At 42.4% G+C, this 26,285-nt stretch overlaps 1 protein-coding gene across 1 annotated transcript in view; it reads left to right on the top strand.

Moving 5' to 3' along the window:
* Positions 1-26,285, top strand: part of MYRIP (myosin VIIA and Rab interacting protein) — a 219,280-nt gene that overhangs the window by 30,581 nt on the left and 162,414 nt on the right. The window lies entirely within an intron of this gene.

Genomic DNA, 26,285 nt, shown 5'->3' with positions numbered 1-26,285 from the left:
TCACACTCGTATGCCCTGCATTAGAAGGTGAAATCTTCAATACTGGCCCACCAGGTAGAGCCCCACAAACCCCTTATCTCTCAGGATCTCACAGGTTTGTCACGGTACTATCTGCTTCCTTGGCCATTGAGCCCAAAACCTGTCTTTATAATTCCTCCCTGACTTGGTTCTCACGCAGGCTGGGGCCAGACCTTGTTATTTCTGCCTCCTCAGCATCTCTCCCGACCCCTTTCCAATCCAGCTTTCATGACTCTTCATCCCAGTCTTTGCAGTAACTTTCTCTACGATCCTCTCCCTACTTCTCCAGACTGGTGCCCCATTTCAGTTCGAATCATGCCCTTTCCCACTCTGCTTTAAATTGACGTGGGTTGTTTCCTTTTGCCCTTGGAGTTTCTCAGTCTTTCTGTTTCTGTAGAAGAGTAACCCCTATTTCTTGTAAGCACCCTCATGTAGTTAACTTTATTTCTACCATGCTTTCTTTTCCCATATTGTATATATTCAATAGGTGCTTGTTAGACGGAAGACAAGAAATATGTTAAATAGTCAGTTGATTTAAAACCCATGTGCCACAGAAACAGACTATGAATCAATGGAATTCTGAGTATAGAGAGCCAAGAAATAAACCCACAGACCTCTGGTTAATTAGTCTTCGACAAAGGAAGCAAGAATATACAATGGGAAAAAGACAGTCTCTTCAGCAAGTAGAGTTGGGAAAGTTGGGTGGCCACATGTAAACTGAAATTAGAACATACCCTCACACTATACACAAAATAAACTCAGAGTGACTTTAAGACTTAAATATAAGATACGGTACATAAGATTCCTAGAAGAGATCATACGCAAAACATTCTCTGACATAAATCATACCACTGTTTTCTTAGGTCAGTATCCCAAGGCAATAGAAATAAAAACACAAATAAACAAATGGGACCTAACCAAACTTACAGGCTTTTCCACAGCAAAGGAAACCATAAACAAAATGAAGACAACCTACAGAATAGAAGAAAATATTTGCCAGTGATGTGACTGACAGGTGTATATTTCCAAAATATACCAATAGCTCATACAACTCAACAACAACAACAAAAAACAACTCAATTGAAAAATGAGCAGAAGGCATTAATAGACATTTCTCCAAAGAAATAATATAAATGGCCAATAGGCACTTGAAAAGATGCTCAACGTTGCTAATTATTAGAGAAACGCAAATCAAAACTACAGTGTGTATCACCTCACACTGGTCAGAATGACCATCATTAGAAAGTCTACAGATAACAAATGCTGGAGAGGATGTGGAAGAAAGGGAACTCTCTTGCACTGTTGGGGAATGTAAGTTGTTCCAGCCACTGTGGAAAGTAGTATTCTCAGGAAACTAAGAATAGAATTACCGTATGTCCAGCAATCCCACTCCTGGAATATATCCAGACAAAACTCAATCCAAAATGATACAAGCACCTCTGTGTTCCTAGCAATACTATTCAAAATAGCCAAAATATGCAAAGAAGTGGAATGTCTATTGACAGATGAGTGGATAAATGCAATGTGGTACATATATATAATGTAATATTTAAAAAAATGAAATAATGCCATTTGCAGCCACATGGATGCAACTGGAAATTATCATACTAATTGAAGGAAGTCAGAAAGACAAATACCATATGACATCACTTGTATGTGGAATCGAAAATATGAGACAAATGAGCCTGTCTACAAAACAGAAACAGACTCTCAAACTTTCACAAGAACAGACTTGTGGTTGCCTGAGGGGGAGGGGAGTTGGGTGGGATGGGAGGTTGGGGTTAGCAGGTATAAACTCTTGTATGTGGAATGGATAAACAAGGTCCTACTATATGGCACAGAGAATTATATTCAATATACTATGATAAACCATAATGGAAAAGAATACTTAAAAAGGAAGATGTGTGTGTGTGCATGTATGTGTGTGTGTGTGTGTAACTGAGTCACTTTGCTATGTAGCAGAAATTAATGCAACATTATAAATCAACTATACCTAAAAAATCCCATGTGCCAGGCACTGTTCTAGCTGTTGGGTACATTAATAGTGACCCAAATAAGCCTTCACCCCATGGAGTTTATATTTCAGAGCTACACTACCCATACTATAGCCATCAACCACATATGGCTTTGTGTACTTATAATGGGGTGAGTCTGAATTGACATGCACTATAACTGTAACATACACACCGGATCTCCAAATTTTAGTACCAAAAAAATGTAAGCTATCTCATTAATAATTTTCATATTGACTACATTTTGAAACACCAAATTTTGGATACATGAGGTTAAAGAAGAAACATTAAAATTAATTTTCCCTGCTTATGTTTACTTCTTTTTTAGTTTGGGTACTAGAAAAATTAAAATTAAACATGTCTCACATTATATTTCAATTGGCTAGTGCTGCCCTAGAGGGAGGGCAGAGAGAGAAGATGTAAATAAATAAAAATATACTTGTATGTATTAGGTGATGAGAGCCACGAAAAAGAATGAAGCGGAGAAACGGGGGCAGAGACTGGCCGGGGCTGGGCAGGGGCCTCTCTCGTGCATGGGCTGCTCAGGGAAGACCTCTGCGGTCTTGAAGGGGGTGAGGGAGGGAGCTGGACTGCTCTCTGGGGTGACATCAAGCAGGGGGAGGCAACAACAGACGTCAGCTTCTGATTCTGGAATGCGCCTTTGTGTTTCCAGAGAAGCTGGAAGGGAGGGAGCCGGGGAGAGTGCAGTGGTAGAACAAAGTCCAAGCAGCATCCTGAGTTTGAACCACACGTGGGAAATCGAGACTCAGAAGCACTGCAGTGGGCAGTCCTTTCCTTGCCTCTCTGCATTGCCTGGGTTTAGGAGACGTGGAAGAGTCTTGGAAGCTACGATACAGAAGGTGTTTTTGAAATCTTTAATTTTTGCGGCAATGAGCATAGGATTCAGAATAGAATATTTTTCTTCTAAGGTGTCAAATTGAATTGTGTTTCTTTTCTCGTGGACAGCTGTTCTTTACTTACCCAGTTTCTCTGGTTAGGTTTTTGTGAGGGTAGGTCTCAGGGGTAGAGGTCACACAGTGTTTCTAATGATCTGTTCTTCAGTGCTGACATAAAGTGTGGTGAATATATAGGTGGTGAAAGTGTGAATTAAATGCCCTCAGAACACATGATGGTGAGACAGAGCAGGCAGGGGCTGAAGAGTTCAACACCATTAGGTCACTGAAATACGCTCATGGAAAGATAACTAGAAGGAATGGAGCAGTCTGGGTGCACTGCAGTTTCCTTTATTATTATCCATCATTGTTTCGTTATTATTGATTCCTCATAGAAGTTCCCGTAAGGAGGGTCCCCACGTACATGAAGGCACCAAAGCACAGAGAGGTTACAGAGCTTCCTCAGAATCACACAGTTAACTGGGATAGAGCCAGGAGTCTGTTTCCCACATTCTCTGAATTATATAGATTGGATCAAGCCTTTTCAAAACTGTTCTTCGGTGCAGATAGGAGACTCCTGTCTCCCACTCTCCACCACACCCTCTAATGAGCAGAGTCACACCACCATAGGGTGTATCAGCTCCTGCGTATATACACAGTCAGGGGTCTTCCTATATAACGTGACTCTGTGGGCCCCGTATCACTGAAACCATATGCTTGAAGCACTGGGGATGTGGTGTATCGAACGTTTAAACCCATTAAAGACTATATGTATAGTAGGACAATTTGGGGGAAGACAGAGGACTGGGCAGGCCTGAGAACTGTGGACGTGCAGCAGCAGACAGAGGACGGGGCACTTATGTACAACTTCAATACCGTGTTGATTTCCTTTTCCAGGACACACCATAGTATTAAAGCTATGGATAGAGCACAGCAGGGAACGAAAGACAGGTCGACCCTGCTCCTTCCTCCAGGTGCTTGGGGTCTAGATGAATCAGGTAAATGTGTCGAAAACACACACTATACTTGATTCATTTTATTCCTTGTCTTTCGTCAGATGATTTCATGCAAATAGTAAAAACCAAAATGGGAAAGAACACTTTGAGATGAAAAGCGGCAGTCCTCTGCTCCATGTTTAATCAGTTTTGTCCTTAATCCTGTAAAGCCTTAAATTTAAATCTGTAAAGTTAAAACATGTGGGTATGTTGCTATTTTTTGATGTATCAATTTTAGGTAGTCTTTCATTTCTCTGCTCTGAATAGTGGGGACTTTGCTTACTTACTTAGAGTACTTTACCTTTGGTTTCTTGCTTGTTATCTGTGGTTTGGTTTTCTATTGGTCATCTTTCACACAAATAGTACACAGAAACCCTGTCTTGTTCCATGCGTGTTCACCCTCCTTCCTTGGTCTGGCAGCACGAGTATTCATATGATGTTCCTACCTCTGTCAACCACCCCTTCCACTTTCTTCATCTCACATCTGTCCACGCAGTACCTTTATTCTTATGTATTCAAGGTTGAGGCCATTCAGGTGCTGTTCTGCAAACATCAATTTGAGCCTTTCTTGTTTTATTCAGAGGTTGACATTACTGTTGAAAATCAATAGTCATTATGATTGAAAATGGTGTTCGCTGCTTCCTCTTTCAGAACTTCACTGAAATCTGTAGGTGGCTGATTGGTGTCCTCCTTTTCTGTTTACTTTTATGAATCAATTACATTTGTATTTCCTTGCTGTCATTTTAAATAAGTCTTGGGAAGGCGGAAAGACCACCATGTGTTAAGTCTGTCATCTGGAACTCACTGGCCACAGCAACTTCCTTGCTGGTCAGGGCCACAGAGGAGCCTGGGGAGGTGCAGACATAAAGGGCACTCCCTGTGTGCAGCGTGTACCCAGAGCATGCTCTGGGGTCACACAGACGTGGACCTTAAAGGTCCTCCTACCACTGTTTACCTCATTGTTAGCTGGAGGGAACCTGACCTCCAAAACACTGGATGGAGGGGAGTTCCTGATGACCAGCAGGGAACTTTGTGCTGGAAAGAAACTTTTGGTGAGATAAGTCACTGAGGCCTTGGGGTTTATTTGTTACAGCAGCATAGCCTAGTATGACTTTGACGAATACAGTTTCTGGGAGGGACCTTGACTTTATGCCCCGACCCTTGAGACTTTACAGCTGTAGAAGGAGGCCTGTGAGGTGAACACGCTGTTAGTGGGTAGATCCTGGCCTGGACCCTCAGCTCCTGGTCTTCTGCCATCTCATTAGTATAAGACACCTGTGGAATCTCCTGACTTACAGTAGGAGCATAATTTATATTCTGTGATTTTATATTGTCAGGCACGTTTACAAAGTGGCTTTAAAAATGAGTGTTAATTGCATGGCACTCTGGTGTTCAGACTGAGATGTTTATGAGATAGCCACAGCGTTTAAAATTTCTCACTTAAAATGTGCTGGCCAGAAGCTAGTTAGCATCTGGATAACTTCCAAGGATCTGCTGCTGCTCTAATGGACTTGGTCTGTGGGGAAGCAGGGGTTAGATTTGATGAAATGGTTTCCCGTAATGCGACTGGCCGTTAATTGTCAGGGTTTGCTGAACTGAGGGTGTGCTTCTGCCTGCCAAGGACTGCCGGGCTCAGGCAAGGCCAGGCCGGGGGAAGGAAGGGAGGGGAGGATGGAGCGTGAGTGGCAGGGCACTTCCCGTCCAGTCTTTCTCTGAGAGGCTCAGTGCCTGCAGCCCAGCAGCTACGGTATGTAAACTCCTCCTTTGGCCTGTGTTAAGAAGAGGATTGATGCACTTGGAGACCTGTTTCTGTCACTCACTTGCTGACACAGCCTGCACCCTCTCTGCACCTCAGTGACAGGGTGTGAGGGCAATCATCCATCCCCCAAGAGTCAGATCTAAGTGTTGTGAGAAAGCAACTAAAAGCTGCCAGGGTGTGTGGAAGGCCCACTGCAGGAAAGCAGAGCATCTCCCTCAATTAGAAAAGCTTTGTGTTTCTAGTCTGTTATACAGAAACCCCTTTAAGGTTCAATTATGATTTTATTAAGTAGAAAGAACACAGAGCTTTTAATGAAATGAGTTAGTGATCTTTCTTCATTCAAAATTCATTTTAAACAAATTAAAATTTTATCACATGAATTTAATTTTTCAAGAAGTTTCATTTTCAAAAAGTAAACCCCCTTCGCTCTCAGGGTCCCTAGTCTGGACATTTAAACTTATGGAATGAATTAACAAACACTCCTGGTCATGTCCTTCTTTGAAGCTGGAGGTCAGACTGCCTCGTCTTCGCTCAGTTGGAATACACAGGCCCCGTGGTTTATGAAATAACTCTGCATTCCCAGAGTGCATCTGTCCTGCACTTCCTCACTGCCCCGTGTAGCCCCTGAGATGCTGCAGGAATGCTGTGGCAGTCACCTGTCCAGGTGATGCATCTGCTGTCTCAGAGAGGGGCTGCTGCAAGGCAGGATTCCTTCCTCTGCACTGCCGGATCAGGTTGACTGGCCAGTCACCTGGCGGGGCTCCGAAATGACAGAGCCGAAAGCACTCTGTGGTGGAGTGGAAGGTCAGACGCAGCTCCGTTTGAGTCACCTTTTGACGGGGAAGGCCCAGCACCTCAGAGACACCGGGAGCGGTCCTGGAGGCTTGTGGAGGGCAGGTGTGGGGACCTCAGGAGTGGGACGTGAGTAGAGTAAAGAGTATCAATCTCAAAGCTATAAGGGACTGCGCGGATATTTTAAATCGCCTTTTTACTTAGCACTGATACTTTTAATAATGAAAAGGTCACATATATTAAATCAAAGCTATTGGATATCCATTCATTTGCTTCAAAATCATATACTGAATGTCAGAAGCCTCCTGGGGAAATGTGAGGGGGATGAAAGGGGAGGGGAGGGAGGGAAAGGTTCACAAAATTAGTAAGTGCCTTAACCCCTGAGGAAAAGTCCAGAAGGTGAACTAAGTCTGATATGAATAATTAGGATGCTATGCAGAGTGAGGAAAACAGACCCATGGGAATACTTTCATCTTGGAGGTGGGGGTAGGAGAAAGGAAGGGCGTCCTGAAGGAGAGGTGCGTTTGATTTGATCCTGGAAGACAGACAGGATTTTTAAAGTGGATTGAGACAAAGGTCTGGGCAGCAGGGAGCATCCTGTGTGTTATTCACTCAGTCATGTCTGACTCTCTGCGACCCCACGGACTGCAGCCCGCCAGGCTCCTCTGTCCATGGGGTTCTCCAGGCAAGAGTACTGGCGTGGGTTGCCAGGCCCTCCTCCAGGGGATCTTCCTGACCCAGGTCTCCCACATTGCAGCAGATTCTTTGCCATCTGAGCCTATTCCCTTTGCCAGGGATGCCATCAGGATGGAAAAAAGGACATATTTCCTCAACCCAATCAGGAGCTGTGGTGGGGACAGTGGGCGAAGTGACTGCTTTGCCAACAGTTCTTTCTGCACCACAGCTAATCATGTGGAACAGCATGCGGTGTTCCAGGAATATGAGCTCTTCTCATTCCCAGCAAACTCTGGGAGAAGCACTATGTCTACCCATTTCCAAAATGAGTGTCTAAAAAGAAATTAAAAACTGGCCCAGGTTGTACACAGTGAAAGGTAGAATCAAACCTAGATAGTGCCTCCCCAGAACTAGGACAGCACACTGCCTTGGTACTGAAAAGAAGGTGACCCAGGCGCTACGGGGACCGAAGGGGTGGAATTAGGGCTGCCTTAGAAAATCTGGTACCTGTACTTCCTAGAACCTGGGGTAACATTCCCAGGGATGGGAATCTAGTAGGGTTTAAGTCAGGATATGGGGAAGTGTAGCTGGGGCATTACACTAGTTATTAGCCACTTAATGTTTTGGCTTATCCAAATGTCAAGTGTAGTCTAGATGTGAAATACCCTCTGGATTTCAAAGCTCTAGTGTGAAAAAGAATGTAAACTGTCTCATTAATAATTTTATATTGAAAACACATTGAAATGAATCTAAAATTACATTTTAAGTAAAATGTTTTGTTGTTATTCAGTCATTAAGTCATGTCCGACTCTGCAACCCCATGGCCTGCAGTATGCCAGGCTTCCCTGTCTATTGCAGTGTGCTCAAATTCAGGTCCATTGAATCAGTGATGTTATCCAACCATGTCGTTCTCTGCCACTCTCTTCTCCTTTTGCTTTCGATCTTTCCTAGCATCAGGGTCTTTTCCAATGAGTCAGCTCTTTGCATCAGGTAGCCAAAGTATTGGAGCTTCAGCATCAGTCCTTCCAATGAATATTCAGGATGGATTTCCTTTAGGATTGTCTGGTTTGATCTCCTGGCTGTCCAAGGGACTCTCGAGAGTTTTCTCCAGCACCACAGTTCGAAAGCATCGGTTCTTCAGCGCTCAGCCTACTTTGTGGTCTAGCTCTTGCATCAGTACATGACTACTGGAAAAACCACAGCTTTGATTATATGGACCTTTGTTAGCAAAGTGATGTCGCTGCCTTTTATTTTTTTCCCCAAACTTTAAAGTTTTTGTCTCTCCTCTTTAATATGTTGTCTGCTGCTGCTAAGTCGTTTCAGTCGTGTCCAACTCTATGCAACCCCATAGACGGCAGCCCACCAGGCTCCTCTGTCCCTGGGATTCTCCAGGCAAGAACACTGGAGTGGGTTGCCATTTCCTTCTCCAATGCATGAAAGTGAAAAGTGAAAGTGAAGTTGCTCAGTCGTGTCTGACTCTTAGCAACCTCATGGACTGCAGCCCACCAGGCTCCTCCATCCATGGGATTTTCCAGGCAAGAGTACTGGAGTGGGGTACCATTGCCTTGTCTGAATATGTTATCTAGGTTTATCATAGCTTTCCTTCCAAGGAGCAAGCGCCTTTTAATTTCATGGCTGCAGTCACCATCTGCAGTGATTTTGGAGCCCAAGTCAGATGTATAATAAAATTAAGTTCACCTGTTTCTTTTCTACTTTTAAAACTATGACTACTAGAAGACCATATATATATATTATATATATATATATATATAGAGAGAGAGAGAGAGCTCACATTATATTTTTATTGGCCAACACCAGTTTGGAATGCTGTGTTAAGCAATTTGGAATTTACAGGAGTAGAAAGTAAGCTTTCTTCCCCAATTTTGTTTAAGGCTAGTCCTTTTCTTTATGAGGCTTATAGGTATCTGAAAGGTCCAGTGGAAGTCTTCACTACCTCATTGTGCATTGGCCTTTGCTGTGGAGAACTGTCATATCTGCCATGTGAAGGTGATCTCAGAATGATTGCCTGGTATTGGCTTTATTGTACAGTTTGAAAGGACAGCACATTATGATCATGCCATATTCACCACGGAGAGTTTGCACATCTCAGGAGAGAATAAATCCTTTGATATTTCTTTGGAATTAATGGTTGACGAAGTAAGTCTATGTCAAGACTTTTGAAATAATGAAGTGGCCTTAGGATGGCCTCATATTCATGATTCATATAATGTCTCTGGCACCATAAAACCATAAGTTATCACATATTTGCCTGTGGGGGCCTGCTTTTAAGAATGGCCAAGAGAGTTAAAGGATCTTAAATTCGCTAGATGCTGCAGATGTGCTTATAACATAGAAAAAGAATCATACTGATGCTCTTTTTAATTTGTCACCCTTCAAGATGTACAGTTACTAATCTGTCAGTTCTGGATACTTCCTCCCTATAATCCCGTGTTCTTTAATAACAATATTCTAGATTGCTTTTGTAGCTCAAAGTTCCTGATATTATTTACTTTTCCACTCCCAATGTTAGAGGCTCAACGCTGCTGGGCTCTGATAAAGCTTTTGTGGTGTGAATTCTTGGCTGGACTTTCATTCCTCAGATCTCTGGCTCCATAAAGCATTTGTCTGGCATTTGGTGTGCACAGAATTCAGGACTTGGAAGAGAGTAAGAAGGAATGTTTCCGCAGCTATTGTGAAGGCAGCTTCCTTCAGCCGCAGTAATTCAGGCACAGCCACAGTTAGCCAGAAATGGCCTGAAATGCAGAGCTGGTGAACACAAATGGGCTGTATGGGAATCAGAGTTTCACCTTCACCCTGTGCTCTTGGAATGACAGCATCCTTGTCCCCCTGACCTTCTACAGTTCCTGAAAACAGGCCCCTGCCTTGGGGGCCTTGTCCCTTGCCTTCATCTCCTTACTCAGCCCCTGAAGAAAATATACTATATACAAATCCTCCTGTACTGTTGGTAGCAATGTTAAATTGGTGCAGCTACTATGGAAAACAGTATGGAGGTTCCTCAGAAAACTGAAAGTAGAATTACCGTATGATCCAGCAACCCCACTCCTGGGCATATACCCAGACGAAACTGTAATTCAAAGAGATACATGCACCCCCCCCCCATATTCATGGCAGCACTATTCACAATAGCCAAGACACGGAAGCCACCTAAATGTCCATCAGCATATGAACAGATAAAGGAGATGTGATACGAGTCTACAACGGAATACTACTCAGCCGTAAAAAAGAATGAAATAATGCCATTTGCAGCAATATGGATGGACGTAGAGATCATCATATTAAGCGAGGTAAGACACAGGAAAACACAGGTATCATATGATACTGCTTACATGTGGAATCTAAAATATGACACAAATGAGCTTATCCACAGAACAGAAACACTCCTGGATAGAGAGAGCAGATTTGTGGTTGTCAAGGGATTGGGAGGTTGGGGTTAGCAGATGCAAACTATTATATATAGAATGGATAAACAGCAAGGTCCTCCTGTATAGCACAGGGAACCATATTCAATATCCTGTGATAAACTATAGTGGAAACGAATATTAAAAAAGAGTATATATGTATATGCCTCTGTGTGTGTGTGTGTTCGAATCACTTTACTGTTCAGCAGAAATTAACACAACATTGTAAATCAACTATACTTCCAAAAAATAAATGTCAGTAAAGATAGAGGGAAAAAAGAAAGTAGGCCCATCTCCTGACCAGTTTCTAAGCTGATATCATTGTGAAGGAAATTTGTGAACCACTCTCTCTCTCTCAGAATAACTCTTAATGAGTGCCTTCTTTGAGATTGGAGTTTTATGCTCCAGCCTTGAGATTCCTTTGCTGGATATCTGACTGATGCCTTAAATTCCTGGAGGAGCTGGGCCCCAGAGGAAGTCCTAGTCCTCTGCAGCTCACCCCCTGCTGGCCTGACTCATGGGCTCCTATCGTGCATCAGCTATGCATGCGTGTGGACCTAGGACCCAAGCCTCCTCTGACTAATTCTTATCCCCTAGGCCTGAGGCTACTCAGAGTACCTGGTTCCTATATATCTATCCAGATCCTGGGTTTCCAGGTGTGGTGATCTTAGGAGGTTGGCGGGATCTGTGATTCCAGCCACCTCTGGAGTTAATACTAGAATGATGTATCGCTGGCCTCTGCCAGGTTGCCCCCAAAGTTCCTATGTATGTGGTCAGCCCCCATATCTGTAACAGTTATCCATGGTCAGCTCCCTCCTTGCCCTGCTCAGCTTACCTTTTCCATCTTCCTGGCTAAGCACCTCACAGCCACCAGGGTCCATTCCCTGCACAGCCTGGGCTGTGATTTTGCCCCATTCCATGTCAGGTATGCACATGCCCGGAGCCTGGGCTTCCTTACTCCCCAAGGTGGCCTAGTTGGAGGGACTTGGCTTTGTGTTGCCTCCCAGAGCCTACCTGCATGTTCCCCTGCCCCACTGCCCTCCTCCCCAGAGCTGGAGCCTACCTGGGCACTCCTGCCAGATGCCCTCCCATGGCTGTGGGCTGTCTGCCTCCCTGCGCTACATCTCTGAGTCCCGTCTCTGCAGGTCCTGGGCTTTCTCTTCTTCCTCTTCCTGACCCAAGGATCGAACCCAAGTCTTCTGAGTTGGCAGGTGGATTCTTTACCAGCTGAGCCACAAGGGAAGCCCGTATCTGCCTGGAATGCTGCTGCTGCTGCTAAGTCGCTTCAGTCGTGTCTGACTCTGTGCGACCCCATAGATGGCAGCCCATCAGGCTCCCCCATCCCTGGGATTCTCCAGGCAAGAACACTGGAGTGGGTTGCCATTTCCTTCTCCAGTGCATGACAGTGAAGAGTGAAAGTGAAGTCGCTCAGTCGTGTCCGACTCTTAGCAACCCCATGGACTGCAGCCTACCAGGCTCCTCCGTCCATGGGATTTTCCAGGCAAGAGTACTGGAATGGGGTCCCATTGCCTGGAATGTGGGGAGGTTAAATGAACTAGCAGATGGGAAGCCCCGTGGACAGCCCCGGGGAGCATGGTAAAGACTCGTGAGAACTCAGGGTGAGGTCTGTCCGTGCCTTATTCTAGGCTGGTGTATCTGGTTCATCAATTAAATAAAGTTCTCTTTAAACATTCATATCTATTTAGTAAATTCAAATGGTTTTTATGGTTTAGCTTTTCCTAAAGCAAGAGACTTTCCCCTTGTTTTGCTATTAGATGATTTTCTACAGGCAGAATAGAAATGCTTGTGTTTGTTTTGTAGCTGATGCTTAATTATTTAGAACTTTGATGTCTCTCTTCATTTGTACATTCATTTGTGTGTTGACCTGCTGTGCCAGAGAAGACTCTCGGCTGACAGGATGGTTTTGTTTTGTTTTTTCTTTAGACTCAGAAACTCTGATGCCTTTTATTTGGGATGGTGGTTCTGTGTGTTTATGTTTCCCCGCAGGCTTTCTGGTTTCTTTCTGATTATAGAAACAAAGCATTTCTGTATGAAGTAGAAAACGGGCCAGTGGGCACATGAGTGAGTTTTGCGAAAATCACACTTTTCTGCTTTGACAGAATAAACACAAAGGGGAAACTTTTAAATAGAGGTAGAAGTTCTGAACATACACAGCCACCCTAGCAGGACTAACTGGCCTTAGGTGCAACCACTCAGAGTGTTTGCTTTCTCCTGGAGGCACGTTTCTGCCATGGAAGTGGTTTCCAAAGTCTTGCGTGTCGCAGAGCCATAGTATGGCGGGCCTCCCTCCCGGGCTGCTGCTTCGTGAATCACACAGGCCAGTCCCCACCCCTGAGCCCCTTCACTCTGCTCTAATCTGCCATGAAAGGCTATAGTGCTGCTGATGTGCTCACAGTATCACCCGACACAGGAGATTCTGCTGAACTGCTGTTGTTATTGAGAATGGCGGAGGATGCCTCTGGTCAGAAAAACTTGATCTGTTCTTCATGCCTCCCCTTTAACTATGGGAACCCTGTCCTAGAACTGACAGTATCAAACTTTGAAGTTGAGAAAGAATATCCCAGGATAGATGATGGAATTTTAGAGCTAAAGTGAAACTTAAAAATCAGTCCTGAATTCAAGTATAACCTGCTTGTTTTATCAACAAAGCATTAAGTCTCCAGGAGTTAAGCATGTTATGTAAAGCAACACAGCAAATGAACACTGGCAGTCTCATCCTGTTTCCTCAATCGTGACAGTGTGTCTCTTGTTTAGGTTTTGTTTTCCAGTGTAGTTAAATATTCAGTTAAATGTCAGGAGATCTACACCTTCCCTCCCCTCCACAATTAGTTTCACAGGAATATTTAAACTCACTGCATTGCTTAAATGCAACTCATCATCATTTAAAATAAGCCAGATGACATGATATTATACACTGAAAATCCAAAAGAGGCTACCAGAAAACTACTAGAGCTCATCAGTGAATTCAGTTAAGTTGCAGGATACAAAATTAATACACAAAAATCTCCTGCATTTCTATACAATAACAACAAAAGACCAGAAAGAGGAATTAAGGAAGCAATCACATTTATCATCACATAGAAAAAAATACCTAGGAATACACCTACCTAAGGAGACAGTGGACTTGTCCTCTGAAAATTGTAAGACACGGATGAAAGAAATTGAAGATGACACAGAGGGAAAGGTATACCACGTTCTTGGATTAGAAGAATCACGACTGTCGAAATGACTATACTACCCAAGGAAACCTACAGATTCTTTGAAATCCCTATTAAATTACCAATGGCATTTTTCACAGAACTAGTACACAAAAATTTTTAAATCTGTATGGAAACACAAAAGACCCTGAATAGCCAAAGCAATCCTGAGAAAGAATCAGGAATCAGTTGTAGGAATCAGGGCCCCTGACTTTAGGATATACTGCAAAACTCCAATCATCGAAACACTATGGTACTGGCACAGAAACAGAAATATACATCAGTGGAACAGGATACAAAGCCCAGAAATAAAGCCAGTGTACCTATGGTCAGTTAATCTACAACAAAGGGGGCAAGAATATACAGTGGAGAAAAGACACTCTCTTCAATAAATGGTGCTGGGAAAACTGAACAGGTACATGTAAAAGAATGAAATTAGAACGTTCTCTAACATCATACACAGAAATTAACTCAAAATGGGCTAAAGATTTAAATGTAAGACTAGAATCTATAAAACTCTTAGAGGAATACAGGCAGAACACCGACAAACTGCAGCATCTGTTTGGGCCTACCTCCCAGAGTAATGAATAAAAACAAGAATAAACAAACAGGACCTCATTAAACTTAAAAAACTTTTGCACAGCAAAGAAAATCATAAACTGAAAAGACAACCCACAGAATGGGAGAAAATATTTGTAAGTGAAGCAACTGACAAGGGATTAATCTTCAAAATATATAAGCAGCTTATGCAGCTCAATATAAACAGAAAACCAGCCTAGTCAAAAATGGGCTGAAGATCTAAATAGGTTTTTCTCCAAAGATGACATACAGATGACCAAAAAAAAAAGCACATGAAAAGATGCTCAATATCACTAATTATTAGAGAAATGCAAATCAAAATTACAATGAGGTATCAATTCATACTAGTCAGAGAGGCCACCATCAAAGTCTACAAACGATAAATGCTGGAGAGGGTGTGGAGAAAAGGTGTTGGGAATGTAAACGGTTATAGCCACAGTGGAGAACACTATAGAGCTTCCTTAAAAAACTGAATCTAGAACTGCCATATGATCCAACAATCCCACTCTTGGGCATACATCTAGAGGAAACCAAAATTCAAAAAGATTAAGACATTAGCATTTTGCACAAGGACAAAGAGCAAAATGTAAAGGAGAAACGAGTCTTGCAGTTCCTTCTGTCAAATTTTCTTGACTTCCACCATTAAGAAGGAACAGTGTAGCTTAAGGGATCAACATATAATTTGAAAAGGTCATCACAGATCAGACTGTTCTTTGTTCTTGCCCTTTCCTTTTGCCGGTCACTGCTCGGCATGACAACATGGCTGGGTTCTGGTCCACTCATCCTGAAGCTTCCTTTTTCAGCCACAGTTTAAAACTGGTGCATGAACCTCTCCACTCCCCTAATAACAACAGTCTGACTCTGGTGTGTTAGTCTTCCACAGACAGAGCTACCTTCAGCATTCTTGGGGCAAGATGCTTGTTTGCCAGGACAACAGAAAGGGTGTTCCTTATGACTGGAATATTATCCCTATTGAAAAACAATCTTCTTTTCTTACAAGTCAGGGTCTTGGACATTCTCTCTTCACCAGGGTTTCTAGGCAGGGATTCAATGCATTTTGCTCACATCTTTGTCTCCAAACTTTCAAGAAGGAAGGGTGTGTGAACATCCAGAGTGCCTTTTCTGTGCCAGGCATCCCCTTGACAACATCTCAAGCCAGGGTGAAGCCCCTGGACTGGGGTTCAGACACACTCCTACTCTTTATCCTCAGAGACACACCTGTCTCTGTGATGTGGGCCACTTGGTGCTTCTGTGTTCCAGGCCTGCCAACAATCAGAGGAATCGGAGGTGCACAAGAACCAGGGAAAGAAGGATGGGAAGCAAAACAGAAAAGTACCCTGGCAGTTTAGTGTGAGAGGTGCTGTTATGAGGGAAATGCAGCCTTATAAAACCGTGTGCATGTGTACATCCAGTAGACAGATTTTTATAAAGCAAACTGGCATTCTGTGTACATAGTTCCCTCCTGCTTAATATTATATTGAGTAATGTCCTGTGTCATTATATAAGGCTATTTTATACCATGAAGAGAAAGTCACTTAGTCATGTCCGTTTCTTTGCAACCCCATGGACTGTAGCCCACCAGGCTCCTCTGTCCATGGAATTCTCCAGGCAGGAATACTGGAGTGGGTAGCCATTCCCTTCTCCAGGGGATCTTCCTAACTCAGGGATCGAACCCAGGTCTCCCACACTGCAGGCGGATTCTTTGTCATCTGAGCCACCAGGGAAGCCCAACTATATTGTAATATCACATCATTTCATATCACATCATGTAAAATCATATGAATGTGTCTTAATCTAGTTAACCATGCCTTGATTACTGGATATTTGGGTTTATGATTTTTATAATATAAAGAATGGCACAGGGAACATCTCTGTATTTTGTGAAATTTTGTCATCTTCTCCAGTCTTTTGGAGAAGGCAATGGCACCCCATTCCAGTACTCTTGCCTGGAAAATCCCATGGACGGAGGAGCCTGGTAGACTGCAGTCCATGGGGTTGTTAAGAGTCGGATACGACTGAGTGACTTCACTTTCACTTTCATGCATTGGAGAAGGGAATGGCAACCCACTCCAGTGTTCTTTCCTGGAGAATCCCAGGGACGGGGGAGCCTGGTGGGCTGCCGTCTATGGGGTCTCACAGAGTCGGACACGACTGAAGCGACTTAGCAGCAGCAACAGCATCCAGTCTTTTTATCCTTAAAACCTATCCCTAAAAATAGGATGGCCAACTTAAATATGTGAAATAAAACCTTCCCAGGCCACTGAGCCACACCACTGAGCTGGTTTCCAGAGGGTCGTGCCAGTTTTGTTTGCTCACTGTGGTACGTTTCATGTTTGTTCCTGAAACTTGTGGACAGCATCCAAGTGAATGCGCCCCACGTTGAGTTCTTTATGGCAAGCACTGTTTGGCAAAGGATCTCTGTTTATAGTCAATTAAGCAAATAGACAGCTGAGTTCCACGTCAGACCTAACAATGTTAACAGCCCAATGGACTTAGTACCTCTCTGGTGCTTTCAGAATAGGAAACCTGTGTTAAGTACTGGTCAGAGTAACAGAAGAGAGCCACGTCACTCGAGTTTCCTTTGAATTCACTGTGTGTCAGGACCGAAAGGCAGAAGGGACCACCACGGACCTTCTAAGAAACAAATGAGCCCTTGAGACTTGGTGCCAGAATAAAAAGTGTGCTCTCTGAACCCTGCTGAAAGCCTCACGTGTTACATATCTCCTAGGAATTAGTGTTGTTCATTTCAGGCCCGACATGCCAGATGTCTGGATTTTATAGAAACAGGAATTAGATAATTTGTTTTGTATCTTAGGTATATCAATTTAATCAACAAAGACAAATCATCTTTTGAAAATTAAATGAGGTGCTTGTTTGCTCTGGAGCAGGTTTCCTGCTGTGGATACGGTGATGGAGCTGCTGTGAACAGACTTTTTGTTCTAATGACCTTGACTCTTGTGTTCTAGGAGGTATCTAGGGCACCCTTGACTGAGAATGTGTTTAAAGATAATGCTTTAGGAATATGGATGGGATTTATTCAGATTTGGATGATATAAATTTATTAAACTTGGGACATAATTGTTTGATGGCTGACCACAATATATGACATCCTCCTTTGTTCTACATTTTTTAATAAATCCTGTCCTTCTGTTTAATATTATAAAAGTTTTGTCGTGGCCCCATCCAGGGAGGAAAAACAAACTGAAATACCTCATCATGGTTTCGTGTCCCTTTCACCTGGGGGAGGTCCTGTTCTTGGAGCAGGTCTTTAGGGTTGGAGTGGAAGTGGGCATCCTTTCCGTGTGGGAGGAAGCCCTCAGCTAAGGATGGCTGCCCCGGGGGTGGGCTCTGGCCAGCATGACCCTGTGTGTTGCGAGGCTTCTGCCTGGCGCTCGAAGTCCAGTAGCTGGTCTCCTGGCTCCTTTCTTTAAGTCGCCCGGTAGAAGACCATTGCCCTCTGAGATCTGTGCATTCCCCTGGAATTACCTCTTAATTAACTTTTCTGGTGCTTAATCATCATAAGCCCTATTTAATATCTAGGCAGTGTAGGAAAGTGCCAGATGGGATTTCTTTTATTAGCAATAAGATAAGGTCCCCCGGAGCCTGTTAAATCAATTCTCATTAGACATTGATTCATAGGGCCAAGAGTTTACCCGTTCTCTCTTGTGGCAATGCAGTTTAGTATTTAGATGGGCTTTGTAGAGACACTCAAATGTAATGGATCCTGGTCATTTCAGTATGTCTAAATTTGTGAATCTTTATAGCAACAGTGTGTGTTTGTCGTATTCATGTGCTTTGGGGAAAAGAAAGTGAAAGTTGCTCAGTCATGTCCGACTATTTGCAACCCCATGGACTATATAGTCCATGAAATTCTCCAGGAAAAGAGAGCCAGTATCATTTGGGACAAAAACCAGAACTCATCTGACTCATACTCCTGTTCCAAATAATCCCACAAAACCAAATCAAAACAAAGTGGGAATAGGAATTTGAAAGTCCCCTGTAACATGCTTTGGAACTATTAAAAATCTTGCTCTAGTAGGCTCATATATTCCTGGGTTGGAGCATAAATTATTTCCTTTATGGAGAGCAACATGGGTGTAACTCTCATAATTACAAATGTATATAGTTCGTGACCTAGTGATTTAATTTCTAAGAATTATCCTAGAGATATACTTCATACATGTTTGAAGTGATGTATGTTTGGGGTTATAACTGTAACATTGCTTAAAATATACACCAATAAGTTACTGAGAAAACAAATCATGGTATATCCAGACAATGGAATGCTAGTAGTTATTTCTTTAAAAAAAGACTGAGGAAGCATTTATACTGATGTACAAAGATCTCCAAGATACATTAAGTAAAAAATAAGCCTCAGGAAAATGGAAATAATACAATTTCAATACAATAATACATTTAAAAGGGACAAAAAATTTTTTAAAAGCAAAAAATAGAATAGAGACAGAGAGAAATAGGGAAAGAAGGGAAAAGGAGGAGAAGGGAAGGAGCGATACTCTGTATATGTATGAAATATCTTTGGAAGGATACAGAACTTTGAGAGGATGGGAATTGGGTGCAAAAATCAGAATTAAGAGTAAATTTTTCTATATTTTCTAATTTTTGAACCACGTCAATATAAAACCTAGTGAGACATTTTTAAGTGGATCCTAAAAACCATTCATAAGTATCATAATTGCTTGTTTGATGCTGCTGAATGAATACTGAGGGTTCATCAAAAGTATATTTCTTTTTCCCGACACTCGAAAATAATGTGGTTGTACATATATGTGAATGAAATATTATTTATGAGTTTCTACTTTTTCTTCTAACCAGGGCACTGAGAGAAACACTTATTTTTGTATTTATTGTCTATCATTATGTAACCTTGAAACTTTAAACACATAGTAGACTTCATTAATATTTTGCTGGAAATTAATTCTTCTGCTTTTATGGTGTTCATTAAATATTGGCATTTCTATGAGCTCCATAAAATGTTGACTGGAACACCTGGAAGAGTGTCTGAGGGGGTCTGGACAAGCCTCCTTCCTATCCAGGAAGGAGGAGCTCAGAGAAGTTAAAGGATGTGGGTAAGGTCTGCAGCTAGGCAGGGATCACTGGTGATTTATATGTTTTCATTGGCTACCTTAAGAATATGTCTTTGGCTCAAGAAATCACAAGTATCCATATGCATTTAGCCTCCTTCCAAATGCCTGTTGAAATAATAGCTATTCCATCAACAAACCTGAAACTCAGGGGTACGGGGGGCACATTCCATTCTCAAACCAAAGGACCTCTCTGACATGCAAGAACTCAAAATTACTTAAAATTGTTCAGACAATGAAGAAACTCATCAAACCTCAGATTAAGGGAAAATGAAATATAAAATAAATGGTGATAATTAAACCTTTAAAATTTGAGTTAATGTTAAAAAATTGTTCTTATGATTGTACAACTTAATGTGACATAAGAAATAATTCTTAAGCAAGAAAAAAGTATATAAAGCATTAATAATCAGAATATAAAGGTTATGATTCTTTTACTTGATGGGGGAAAAAAAGAAGCGAGAAAGTCACATGGACATATCTTTAGATTCTGTTTTTTTCTTTATGGGGATAGGGAGAGGAATATTAGATGGTTTAAAAATATGCAAGTCATTGCTTAAAAGTTTTAAGAGACTACATATTACTTCTGGATGATCACAGAAAGAGAAAAATAAAATCAAAGGAAGTTTTGATCCCTACAGAAAAAGATATTGGGGTGGAGGGGTAGGAGGGACAAGGGAGCAGAAAGGAGCACAAGATAAAATGACACAAGAAGATCAAATTTATTATCCCAGTCAATGTGAATTTGTTAAACTCATTGAAACGTAAAGACCCTCAAATTTAATAATAATAAAAAAAGTTAAGTGCAATCACCTTGAGAATACAGCTGACCAGCACTTTGCTTTCAGCCTTATGAGATCCTGAGCAGAGGCCTCAGCTAAAACCCTCAGTTCCTGACCCACAGAAACTGAGATAATAAATTTAGCAGCAAAGCAGTGTTGTTACTAAGGTTAAAATAGGTTAGAGGCAACATTGGAAGAGATGAAAAGCTCCAATCAAGATGTTCATGAAGCCCAGCATTCCCAAGCAGGACACCAAAAATAAATCTATACCTAGGCTCATTTAGGGGAGCTGCAGACCAGTTAAAACGAACAGATCTCAAAAGCAGCCGGAGATAAAAGGTATACTTCAGAAGACTCACAACCAAAAATGATACCTTACATGTGTAGAGAGCTATTTCAATATAAAATTGGCAGGTTTTGGTGAGAGGTCATGGAGCAAACTTTTCAAGAGTAACTATCAAGTTCCCAGAATGCACACAATACCTTCACTGAGAAAGGGAATAAAGAAAGTCAGGTTTGTATGGAGACATTCATGAATTTGCTTTTGGATGAGTTTGAGATGCTTTGAGACATTCGAAAGAAGATACAGTTCCTTTCTGTCTGTCTATCTTGTCTAAAAACATATGACTGGACTTCCCCGGTGGCTCAGTGGTTAAGACCCTGCCTGCCAATGCGGAGGACGTGGGTTCGATCCCTGGTCTAGGAAGACTCCCCATGCCATGGGGCAACTAGGCCCAGGCACCACGACTGCTGAGCCCATACTCCAGAGCCCATGGGCTGCAGCTCCTGAGCCTGTGCACCCTACAGCCCACGCCCTGCACCAAGAGAAGCCACCATGAGAAGTCCTCACACCACAAATAGAGTGGCCCCACTCACTGCAACCAGAGAAAGCCCACATGCAGCAACGAAGACCCAGCGCAGCCAAAAATGAAATGAATAATAAATGTGGAAATAAACTTAAAACAACAAATGAAGAAGGACTTAGTCAAATGTCTTTGACTTTTTCTCCCAGTGCTCTTTAGCCACCTATTTCATTAGCTGTCTTTCTAGAATGTTAGCAGGCATTGGTTCCAAGCTTTATATTTAAACAGAATCCACCTTCTTCTCTCATTTGAAAAGTGGAGTCATTTAACCTGATTCACAGCTTTTGATGCCTGTCCTCAGAGACTACTGACAGTGGTTGATTTGCAAGTTCTTTCTGGACCCCGGGATGTGATTTGCCTCCTGAAGGTGGGCAACTTGAGGTCAGTGTAAATAAGGCACCTGTGTCATTTCTTTATTTTTTTTTTTCATTTTAACTAATTTTGTCTCTTGTCTGGGGTTCCAGTTTCTTATTTTAACTGGAAAATAGTATCTTCAGTGGAGAAGATGGAAGAAAAAAAGACATTGAAGAGCTCTGAATTTCCCACTAGCATCTGCTAAATAGCAATATACCATCTGCTCCAAGAAATACCACATTTTGTTTCTTATTTCTATTGCCCTGGAACATAATTTTAGACACCATTTCTTTTGAATGTCTTAGCTCATTCTGAACTTTTCTGTAAATATTCTTATAATCCTTGGCCATTAAAAAGCTTTTAGTATATACTTTTCAAAAATATGGGGTTTTTCACTTTTAGCTTGTGCTTTTAAAAATATGACCTCATTAGTGTATAACACTTGGCCCGTGGCCGATTTTCCATGTTTGTTTGTTTGTGTGAATGAGTTCAGTTCAGTCGCTTAGTCATGACCAACTCTTTCCAATCCCATGGACTGCAACACGCCAGGCTTCCCTGTCCATCACCAGTGCTTGGAGCTTATTCAAACTCAGGTTGATCGAGTCGGTGATGCCATCCAACCATCTCATCCTCTGTCGTCCCCTTCTCCTCCTGCCTTCAATCTTTTCCAGCATCAGGGTCTTTCCCAACGAGTCAGTTCTTCACATCAGGTGGCCAAAGTATTGGAGCTTCAGCTTCAGCATCAGTCATTCTAATGAATATTCAGGACTGATTTCCTTTAGGATGGACTGGTTTGATCTCCTTGCAGTCCAAGGGACTCTCAAGAGTCTTCTCCAACACCACAGTTCAAAAGCATCAATTCTTCAGTGCTCAGCTTTCTTTATGATCCAACTCTTATGTCTTACTCTTACATCCATACATGACTATTGGAAAAACCACAGCTTTAACTAGATGGACCTTTGTTGGGTGGGTGGGTAGGTGTGGGTGTGGGTGTGTGTGTGAATGAGTAGATGAAAGAATGAACCAGAGAATTTTTCATATAGCCACACTGGTTAAGATTTCTTCCCCTTTCTTCCTTATAAAGGTTATTCACAATTATCAGTTTTCATTTCTATATTTTGTTCCTTTTTGAGTTGTATTCATTCCATCACGGGCTTGACCTTTTGATAATACACATTTTTCCACAGTGTTTTAAGAAAAGCACGCTTTCCTGAGGTCCTTTTATGCATTTAACTATTCCCAGATTTTCATTTCTTTGGGCTTCCCTGGCGGCTCAGATGGTAAAGAGCCTGCATGCAATACAGGAGACCTGGGTTCAGTCCTTGGGTTGGGAAGATCTCCTGGAGAAGAGACCAGCCACCACTCCAATGTTCTTGCCTGGGGAATTCCATGGACAGAGGAGCTGGCAAGTTACAGTCCATGGAGTCTCAAAGAGTTGGACACGACTAAGCAGCTGTCACTTTCACTTTTCATTTCTTCACTGTTATGAATTCCAGGATGACACAATTATTTGATTTCACCTCTCTGTCACTTCAGTACCATGGCTGGTTTCAGCTGGGACACCTAGGCTTCTTATCCCTATTTGGTCTTTCATCCTGAGCTTCTTTACAGTGGGGGAGTCTCCGGATTTTAAGGAAAGCATGAGTAGAAGCTGCAAGAGCTCTTGAAATAAATGATCAGGGTTAAAATAATAGACCCCCCCCCAACTCTTTTTTTAGTTTAATTTTTTAATTGAAGTACAGTTGATTTACAATGTTGTGTTAGTTTCTGGTGTATAGCAAAGCGATTCAGTTATATACATATGTGTCTACATACATATATATTATTTTTCATATTCTTTTCCATTATGGTTTATTACTGGATGCTGAATATAGTTCCCTGTGCTCTATAGTAGGGCCTTGTTGTTTATTTTATATATAGTAGTTTTTATCTGTTAATTCCAAATTGCTAATTTATCCCTCCTCTACCTGCTTTTCCCTTTGGAAGCATAACTTTGTTTTTAGAGTCTGAGTCTGTTTCTGTTTTATAAATATATATCTTTTTTTAGACTTCACTTATAAGTGATGTCATATGATATTTGTCTTTCTCTGATTTGCTTCACTTAGTATGATAATCTCTATGTTATTGCAAAAGGTATTATTTCATTCTTTTTATGGCTGAGTAGTATTCCATTGTGTCTGTGGTGTGTACACACACACACACACACACACACACACACACACACACACCCCATATCTTCTTTATCCAGCCATCTCTAGATGGACACTTAGGTTGCCTCCACGTTTTGGCCATTGTGAATACTGCTGCTGTGAGCACTGGGGTGCATGCCTCTTTTCAAATTAGAGTTTTCTCCTGATATGTGTCCAGGAGTGGAATTGCTGAATTACATGCTAACTCCAGTAGACTCAACTCTTAATGAAAGTACATGCAGAAGACTGGTGGCCATACTTAATTTACCATATATGCCGTTTGTCATCCATTTTCACTTATTTTCTTAGTAGCTGTTGATTATATTGGGCTAAATGACATAAATCTAAAATGAGTAAAAGCAGTGGAGTCATCAAAATCTTGCCATTTCATTAGACCATTGCCAATTAAACCTTTAGTTTTCAGGTTTAGTGCTCTTAGCAGAAATCCTCCTTCTGGAAGTGCTTTGGCATAGAGAGACTGGTTATTAATGATAACCTTTTAATGCACTTTGGAAATATTGATTGAGGAACAGTGGCCATATGGGTCTCCTTTCTTCAGGTGACAGAAGAACAAGGTAGTTTTGTCACAGATAGCCCCATTTAATCTGCCAGTGGTTTAGATTTATATCCCTGATCTAAAGCTCTTTTGTTCAATAACTTTAAAAACTTGATGTGATTTCCGTGTGCATGTGTGCTAAGTTGCTGCAGTCGTGTCTGACTCTGTGTGACCCCACGGACTGTAGCCTGCCAGGCTCCTCTGTCCATGGGATTCTCCAGGCAACAATACTGGAGTGGGTTGCCATTTCCTGCTCCAGGGGATCTTCCCGACCCAGGGATCAAACCCGGGTCTCTTATGTCTCCTGCAAGTTCTTTACCACTAGCACCACCCGGGAAGTCCAGTGTATTAAAGCTCCAGCCCCCTCATCTTAGCTCTATGGATGACCTAGAACATTACTCTTGAGTCCCAGTGGAACATTAAAATCACCTAGAGAGCTTTGCAAAAACCACACTGTCCCAAGATTGTCATGTGATTGGTCGGGGGAAGGGAGGGAAGTTGGTGGATGGTCAGGTCTGTTCAGTGTTCCTCTCCTGCCTCCACTCTTTCCTGCACCCCCGATCTTGTTACCAAAAGTCCATCATGTCAAAAGTGGGAATCGGTTCTCACTGAGCGCTTATTCCTGTGACCCTCTTGTAAAAGGCATGAACCCTGATAATAAAGCAATTATTTAATGTTACTTAGGGAGGCCAAGTTTAGTGATAGCATTTCCTTTATTTCCCTAATCATATGTAGTTCATTAAGTGGTTGACTTGCTTTCCTTCCTTCATCCACCAAACAGAATTTTTAAGAAATCCATCCAGCTTTGCAGAGGAGCGATAGCTTATGTCTCAGTGTATGTACTGGCACCACACACACTTGTGTTTCTTTTGGCAAAATTATCACTTTAAAAAATTGAGTATTCTGGGGTACCATGTGGTGGTTTAGCCATAACAGGTTGCTAGCAAGGGAATCAAGACAGAGGCTGACGTTGCCTTACACGTGAGCTTACATAAGTCACATTCGTCAGCACTGGTTTCAAACAATTACATTTCTTAGGAAGCCAGTGGTGGATTGTATCTTCCTCCTGGAAAATGATGCCTTCCCCCTTGTGAGGGGTGGGCTGTGCAGGCAGGAACCTCCTGGGGAGGAGAGGTGTCACTTTGATTGTTGCTGTGCTTTTAATGTCACGCTGAGTGCAATCTCTCATCCACAGCAGTTTCCCCTTCTCATTCAAATCCAAGCATACAAACATTTCCCTAACTACTGTTTCAGACCATAATGTTTATCTGGCAGACCTGTGCAAGTTGAATTCTGGAAGGAAACCTAGCTTTAAGAAAAAAAAAACCTTAGAACATTGTGTTCAGGACTGAAATCAAGGATCTAGTTTCCCACATGTGTTGTTTTCCTGACAGTTTTTCTCAAGGTTTCCCCCCCCCCACCCCCCGCCCCTGTAGAACCTAGAATGGTTCTTGTAGGTAGAGGGGAAATGATACTAGGAGACCCAAAGAGTAAAGGAATCCACACACATCTCCCTGACAGTAACTATTCTATTCATTTACACTTCAGTCTCACTTCAGGAAGGATTTGAAGTGGCTTACGGATGTCACCACAGTCCCTCCAGAAGAGCTGGCAAAGGGAAATAACAGTGGAAATGCAAGAGGGGGTCAGCTGACATTCCTCTCAAGGGAGTCACTGGAGAGTCCTGCCTCTCCAGCCCATTTTCCTCTGGGCTTCTGGGAGTCCAGGCAGGAAAGGAAAGTGTTGCATCTGGACAGCTGAGGGTCCAAGGGTCAGACACTGGCACAGGAGGACAAGACCAGCCACAACGCCCTCGTTTCCTGGCCTCACTCTCTGGAGGATTACAGAGGTGGGCTTTGAATGAATCCTTCCATTTCTAGCAGAGATGTGTAGTGTCAGAGGGTCACGAAGCTATGTCTTTCAGTCCTATTGCATCATGCCTAGGTTCTGAATTAGCTCCCTCAGTCAGGCACACTTTCCTATTCTGCTGGGAGATACTTAACTCTCCTTATAGCAGTCAGCCCCATGTCTTGTAGTAGACCTGTTAGATCAGAAAGCGGGGCATTAAAAGGAACTAAA

This window comes from Budorcas taxicolor, chromosome 1, assembly GCF_023091745.1.
Source record: "Budorcas taxicolor isolate Tak-1 chromosome 1, Takin1.1, whole genome shotgun sequence".
NCBI classification, from domain to species: Eukaryota; Metazoa; Chordata; class Mammalia; order Artiodactyla; family Bovidae; genus Budorcas; species Budorcas taxicolor.
The sequence above is the reverse complement of the archived record's forward strand: the minus strand, read 5'-3'. Positions and strand labels throughout refer to the sequence as shown.